The following is a 7,298-nucleotide window of genomic DNA, read 5'->3' as shown; positions in this document are numbered from 1 at the left end:
CTCACACACACACACACACACTCACATACGCACACAAACACACACATACCCCTACCCATCACATAAGTAAAAATAAATAATCCTTTTAATTAATCACTTTATTCATTTACATTTCAAATGATATCCTCCTTCCCAGTTATCCCTCCACAACCCCCTCATCCCATCCCCTCTCCCCTTTGTCTCTAAGAGGATGCTCCTCCACCCACTTACCCACTCCCACCTCACTGTTCTAGTATCCGCCTATGCTGGGGCATCAAGCCTCCACAGGACCTAGGGCCTCCCATCTCATTGATGTCTAATAAGGCCATCCTCTGCTATATATGTATCTAGAGCCATGGATCCCTCCATGTATACTCTTTGGTTGGTGGTTTAGTCCCTGGGAGCTCTGGATGGTCTGGTTAGTTAATATTGTTCTTCCTATGAGGGTGCAATCCCCTTTAGCTCCTTCAGTCCTTCCCTTAGCTTTTCCATTGGGGTCCCTGGGCTCAGTCCAATGATTGTCTCTGAGTATCTGCATCTTTTTGTTCAGGTACTGGTAGAACCTTTCAGGGAACAGCTATATCAGGCTCCCGTCAGCAAGTGTTTCATGGCATCAGCAATGGTGTGGGGGTTTGGTGTCTGCAGATAGCATGGATCCCTAGGTGTGGCAGTCTCTGGATAACCTTTCCTTCAATCCTTGTTCCAATTTTTGTCCCTGTCTTTTCTTTGGACAGGAATATTTCTGGGTTAAAAAATTTGAGATGGGCGGGGCAGTGGTGGCTTTATTCCAGCACTTGGGAGGGAGAGGCAGGTGAATTTCTAAGTTCGAGGCCAGCCTGGTCTACAGAGTGAATTCCAGGGCAGCCAGGGCTACATAGAGAAACCCTGTCTCGAAAAACAAAAACAAAAACAAAACAAAACAAAACAAAACAAAAATAACAAAACATTCGAGATGGGTGAGTGGTGCCATTCCTTAACTGGAGGCTGTGCCTATCTACTGGAGGAGGTCTCTACAGGTTCTATCTCTCCTATGTTTTGTATTTTGGCTAAAGTCGTCCTCTTCAGGTCCTGGGAGCCTCTTACTTCCTTGGCATCTGGGACTTTCTAGTGGCTACCCTTAGTTCCCCACCCCGGACTGCTACATAATTCTATTCTATTTCCTGACCCGTTGTACTTCTCTCCTGTTCCTTCCAATACCCAATCCTACCTCCTTGTTTCCCTCCCTTTCCTCTCTCCCCTCCAGGTTCTTAAAGCAACTCCTTCTGTTTGACCACTAGGAAGTAAAAGCTGGTTTTGAACAGGTAGAAGAAAGGATAAAGCCCTTTCTCAGATAAATTCTAATAGCACCCAGCCCCCTAGATAATGAACTGTGCGACCTACTGAAGGAAATTGGGGCCCCTGTGTTCTGGTCTGTTCAATGTGGACCCTAGGAAGTCTATCTAGGTCAGCATGAATGCTAAATGAAGATAGTATGAAAATCTTTTCCATCTTGAGGGCTCCCTGTGGCAAGAATTTGTAATCTTTTGATGTGAAATTCAGAGGCCCACAACATTTTCTGGTTAGGTATGTGACAAGGCCCCTTAATACAGAAATAACCCATCTACCAAGTTGACACCCCAAAGATGACATGTCTCTGGGACTAGAGAACATCTTGATGACCATGTGGAAGATTCCAAGTAAACTGTTTAAATGAAATACTGGTTTGTCAAAACGAAATTAAATACTGTCCAGTGAAGCTAAAAAGGCTGACTTTAATACCAGATTTAAAATGATTTGGTTATCAGTCATTCTATTTCTCACTTTGCTTTTAGTGACCTGTCTCTCATCTTAAACTATTGGCTGGTATCACTGTACAGTGGCACACAGTTCAAAAAGAAAACGAAACCAAGAGAAAATAGAAATACCTTATGTCTTAGGAAGTAAGAAAAATGAAAATTTCTGTTGGGACAATAGTCTTTAGATATAAAAGAGAATAAGTAGCAGGTAATTTCTTTGTGTGGATTTCACTGAGTATTATTTCTCATTGTGAAGGAATATGCACTATGTAGAAATTTCCATTTTGATCATTGTGAAGTGTATGATTTATGGAACCACACATCTCCAGTACTGTACTGCAGTCACTAGCATTCCCTAGGATTTTTTCACCATCTTGAACTGGAACCTTGTCCCTAATCAGAAATACCTTCCCATTGCGTCATTCCCCAATGATAGCATCTGTCCTACCTTCTGTCTCTATGTACTTGGTCACTGCAATGACTTACAATGTATTTGCATTTTAGTGTCTGAATTGTTCTCTTACCTTAAGTCTTCAAGGATCCACCATGTTAAAGTAGTACTGGACTGGATTGTGTCCTTCCCTCCCTAACAATCCACGTTGAATTCCTGAATAACCCAGTGCCTGTGAATGTACTTGCATTTGGAGATGAAGTCCCATCCACAGTGGCCTTTGAATTAGATTGAGTCTTGTGGTTTGAATGGGGACTATCCTCTATAGGCTTGCCTGTTTCACTACTTGGTCCAAAGCCGGATGGTGCCATTTTGGAAGGCTGCAGAACCTTTAGAGTAGAGCCTTCCTGAAGGAAAGACATCACTGCCAGGCCAGACCTTGGGATTTTTATAGCCTGGCCCTGCTTCCTGTCTATTTTTGCTGTCTACTTTTTGTTCATCAAGGTGTGAGGGATCTCAGCCGTCCCTTCCTGATATCATGGAACAATCATCACAATGCCTTCCTTTCTATGGTAAATGGTAAAACCTCCAAACCGTGATCTATAATCAATTATTACTCTCTTAAATGACTTCCTACCATGTATTTCGTCACAAAAGCAGGAAAAATAAAGGATACAAAAGATCATTGGGGTGTTCTCTAATCTGACTAGTGCTTTCTAAGAAAGGGGCACTTGGCACAGAAATATACAGAAGGGTATAGTGTGAAGATGGGGGAGAAGAAGAAATTTATAAACCCTGGATTGAGGTCTGGGGCAGGTCTTGCCGTCATAGTCATGAGAAAGAACCATCCCTGATCACACACTGATGTAGGACTTCTGTCCAGCTGAGTGTAAGAGAATCCATTTCTATTGCTTACACCCATCACATAGTCTGGGATATTTGCACAAAAGTAGACTTACTCTATCATGTGCTGATTCTATGCTTAACTGTTTGGGGAACTCCAGGGCTCATTTCCATGGTAGCTTCACACTATTCCTCCTGACAAAGCCCAAGAGGCACACTTTCCTTCTTTTTTTATTCTTATTTTTTTGGTCAAGTCAGGGTTTCTCTGTATAACCCTGGCTGTCCTGGAAAACACACACACACACACACACACACACACAAGAGGCACAATTTCAACATTTAATCACCACTTCCTCCTCCTGCCTCTGCCTCTTCCTGAGGGCTGGAATTCTAGGAGTTCACTATAACACCCAGCTTATGTGATGCTAGGAACTGAGCTCTTAATGCATGCTAGGCAAGCTCTCTACCAACTGAAGCTTATCTAGCTCTCCATTTTTGTATGTTTGATTTTAATAATTGTTCAATCAGAGACATGAAAGTCAAACAAAAGAGGCCCCATTTTTGGAATGACAGAGTAGTACCCTAAAAGGTCAATGGTTTTGGAGAGAACAAGTAACATGCTCTATCTCCCATGAATTTCTTTAAAAAATATACACCCAAGATTTGGTGATGGTAGGACTTAAAGGAAGGGACTGTGGCAACCAAGAGTCTCTTTTGTGTGTGTGTCTGTTTGAAGGTAGGATGCAGTCATGGCAAAAGGAACATTAGCTAAAATCTTCAATAGAAACCCTATCTTCAAGGACGTCTATAATCACTAAGGAGTAAGGGTAGAACCCTGAATGGCAGTGAGATAGAGAAGATGAGCCCCATCTCCAGCCTTGACAGAACACACATGGAGCACCGAAAAGGCAGCATCCATCTAAGGCCGAACAAAATCAACTGTATTTGTTCATATCAGTTGTGGACAGTTGGAAAATGAAATTAACAAATATCATCAATAAGGAACACATGTAACCAGAAATGTCTAAGATATTTATAATGTGGTAAGTAAAGCAAAATAAATTACAAATAAATGCATGATACACTATGTTTCTGGATTAGGAAATACAGTGCTGCTGAGATTTCAATTCTTGCTAAATTTGTCTGTTTTACCCAGTTCAATGTGTCCTAATTTTCCCTGTACTGCTGTAATAACACACCCTGATTTAAAAAAATGACTTGGGAGAGACATTTTTATTTGGCTTACAATTTCAGGTTACAGTCCATCACTGCAGGCAAGTCAAGCCAGGAGCTCTAATAGTAGACTACTCGATATAAGAGCGTGTAGGACTAATTAGTAAGTGCACGTATGCTTACTTCACAGTTAGCTTTCTCTACTCTTATACTGCCCATGGCCCAAATCTACTATGCTGCCCACTTTCAGGCTGAGTATTTTCACATTAGTTAAGACAATCTCCTATAGACATAGACAACTTGCTCTACACCAGTGGTTCCCAATCTTCCTAATGCTGTGACTCTTTAATATAGTTCTTCATGGTGTGGTGAGCCTCAACCATAAAATTACTTTTGTTGCTACTTCATAACTGTAATTTTGCTACTGTTTTGAATTGTAATGTAAATGTTTTCTGATGGTCTTAGGTGACCCCTGTGAAAGGGTCTTTTAACCCCTAAAGGTGTTAGAGCACATAGCTTGAGAGCTGCTGCTCTAGATAATCCATAGTGGGATTCTCTTTTCAGGGGATTCTAGATTGGATCAAGTTGATAATCACTATTAACCATCACACAGCCAAAATTATAGCTACCTTGCTTGTAGAAACTGATAATACAATGTTTCCATGGAAAAAAATGACATTTTTATATATAAAAAAAGAGAAGCTTGGAAGATCTATACTCTTCCTGTCTTAATAGCAAATAAAAAGAAATTGTGGTGGATTGGTTGAAAGTAGAATCAGCCTCCACTTCTGATCAACTGTCTTCAACAGGGAAGATGCTGAACTTATCTGGACAGTGCAGATCACAGAATCCTGATCTGAGAGATTGGCAAATAGGCTCCCTGTCTTGATGGGAAGATCAGTAAGGCCATATTGTGTGGGTCATGGTATAGAAGGATATGAGAAATTTTATGCATTTTAGAACCAACCACCCCAAGCAACCATAGTGCCTGCCAAGGGGTTGGGGTGTCACTGCTCAACAGACATCTTTTCTTTTTTGTAACTTTTTATTGGTTCTTTGTGAATTTCATATTATGTACCCCAATCCCACTCATCTCCCCCTTCCCCTCATACCTGCCCTCCAGCCTTGCAACCTCCCCCTCAAGAAATGAAAATTAAATCTTGTTGTGGAAGCTGCAGTGTGTCATGGTGTGTCCCACAGTTGTACCCTTTTGTTCACATTTTCCTGCTTGCAGATGTTCATTGCAATTAGTCAATGGTCTAGTAAGGCTGATTGGAGAAGCCTCTGGTTTCTGCTACTCTATCAGTCCTGGATCCTCACTGGGACTTCTCTGGATATCCTGCTATTGCTCTGTATCATGGAGATTCTGGAGATTTGGATCTGTATCACTGGTTCCTTCATGCACTCCAACAGTTCATTGATGGAGTAGATGTTGGTGTGGGCCAATTCAAAACTCTGGACCTGGGGCTTAGAGGTATCTGAGCTGGTCATCCCACCAGTTCTTCTGTGCTTATACCATCAGGGCAAGCTCTCCTGTCCTGCCCAGGCTGGCCCATCCATTATCACCATCAGCAAGAGGCAGAGACAACTCTCCTACTCTCATGCCCCCAGGGCTGGCTCACCAACAAATGCGGCAAGTTCTACCCTGCTGCCCAGGTGAGGTGCAGGACCTGCTCTCCCAGGTGTTGCAGCTGGTGAGGGACATAGCCATTTCTTCCACTCTCATGACCCTAGGATCAGTTCTCCTGCCTTCCATAGGTGTCAAGGAACAAGGGTGGGGTAGGGCATCTCTCCCTTATGCCTGTCACCACATGACAGATAAGTTGGGGGGGACTCACCACACTCATGTCCTCAGACCCAGCTTGCCTGTGCCCCTGCCACCAAGGTCAGCTCTTCTGTGTTAGTGCGGGCCAGCTCAGTTGTAGCAGGTAAGGGGCAGTGACAGCTCTCCTGCTGTCTTCACCCTAGCAGGGCCAGTTCTCTCACTTGCCACAGACAAAAGGGAGGGGAGAATATCTCCTCCTCGCCTAAGTCATCCCACAGCAGACAAGAGGCAAGGTCAGATGTCCTTGGGCCAGCTGGAGCAACCCTTATATCCAGGGTCAGCTCTACTATGTTGCGCAGGCAAGGTACAGGGCCTGCTCTCCCCAGTCCTGCAGTAGGTGAGGGGCAAGGACAGCTCTCCTGCTCTGATGACCTCAGGGCCAGCTATCCTGCCTGTCATAGGTGGTAAGGGACAAGAGAAGGAGGGGATCTCCAGACTTTTTTTTTTTTTTATTCACCAATCTCATACCAGAGGCTACCTTCTCCAATCAGCCTTACCAGATCACTGGATCAAGGTGGCCTGTGACCACCTCTTGTCACACTGTCTATATTCCTTAGCTCTTCTACATTCTATTCCTACGTTCTTTCAGTTGCTTATTTTGTGTTTCTCTCACTAGAATATAATTTCAGTTTAAGATGGATTTGCAAGGAGTGAAATGAATTGAGGCTGAAATAGTAGCCAGAGAGTAGACTGACAAGGGTTAGAATCCCTCAATAGGAAGGTTGGACATCATGTTAGAGAAAGACAAAAATAAATGCAGTTTAGAGCCAGGGTCTGACTTGCATAATAGCATCGGTATTTAAGAGAGCCCAGTGTAAGAACAGGGAATAGAATTACTTGAGCACCTCTGTAGTGAGAGGAGGTATATAGGGGGCATTGGAGAGGGGGAGAGAGTAGGCTTCTGTCTGGGGCTGCTGTTACAGCCCAAGGGAAACTGGATGACTTGGCTATAGAGGCAGTAGTATTGGAGAAGCAGGCCCCTGAAGGATGGTGTGGCTGGACCTTTAGAATTTTCAACACAGTGAGGATATTTAGATGCTCTGCTTAGACTTAACTTTTTTTTGCACTGTGAATGCTAACAAAAAATGTTGATGTTGAGTTGTGGGGACAGTTGTGGTCTGCTCCCCACTTGGCTTTGTAATGCTAGCCAAGAATAATACTGCTATGATTTCATAAGCATTAATTGTTACTTTACTCGAATGCCTGGAATCCCAGCATCACCCTGAATGCTTTATGTGTTTAGCAAAAGATACAGCACACCAGAGACAACACTGGGATGTATGGAGGGCAAGGATATAGGAGAAATGGTGAG

Source organism: Mus caroli, chromosome 6 (genome assembly GCF_900094665.2).
Source record: "Mus caroli chromosome 6, CAROLI_EIJ_v1.1, whole genome shotgun sequence".
Taxonomy (NCBI): domain Eukaryota; kingdom Metazoa; phylum Chordata; class Mammalia; order Rodentia; family Muridae; genus Mus; species Mus caroli.
Note: the sequence above shows the minus strand (reverse complement) of the source record.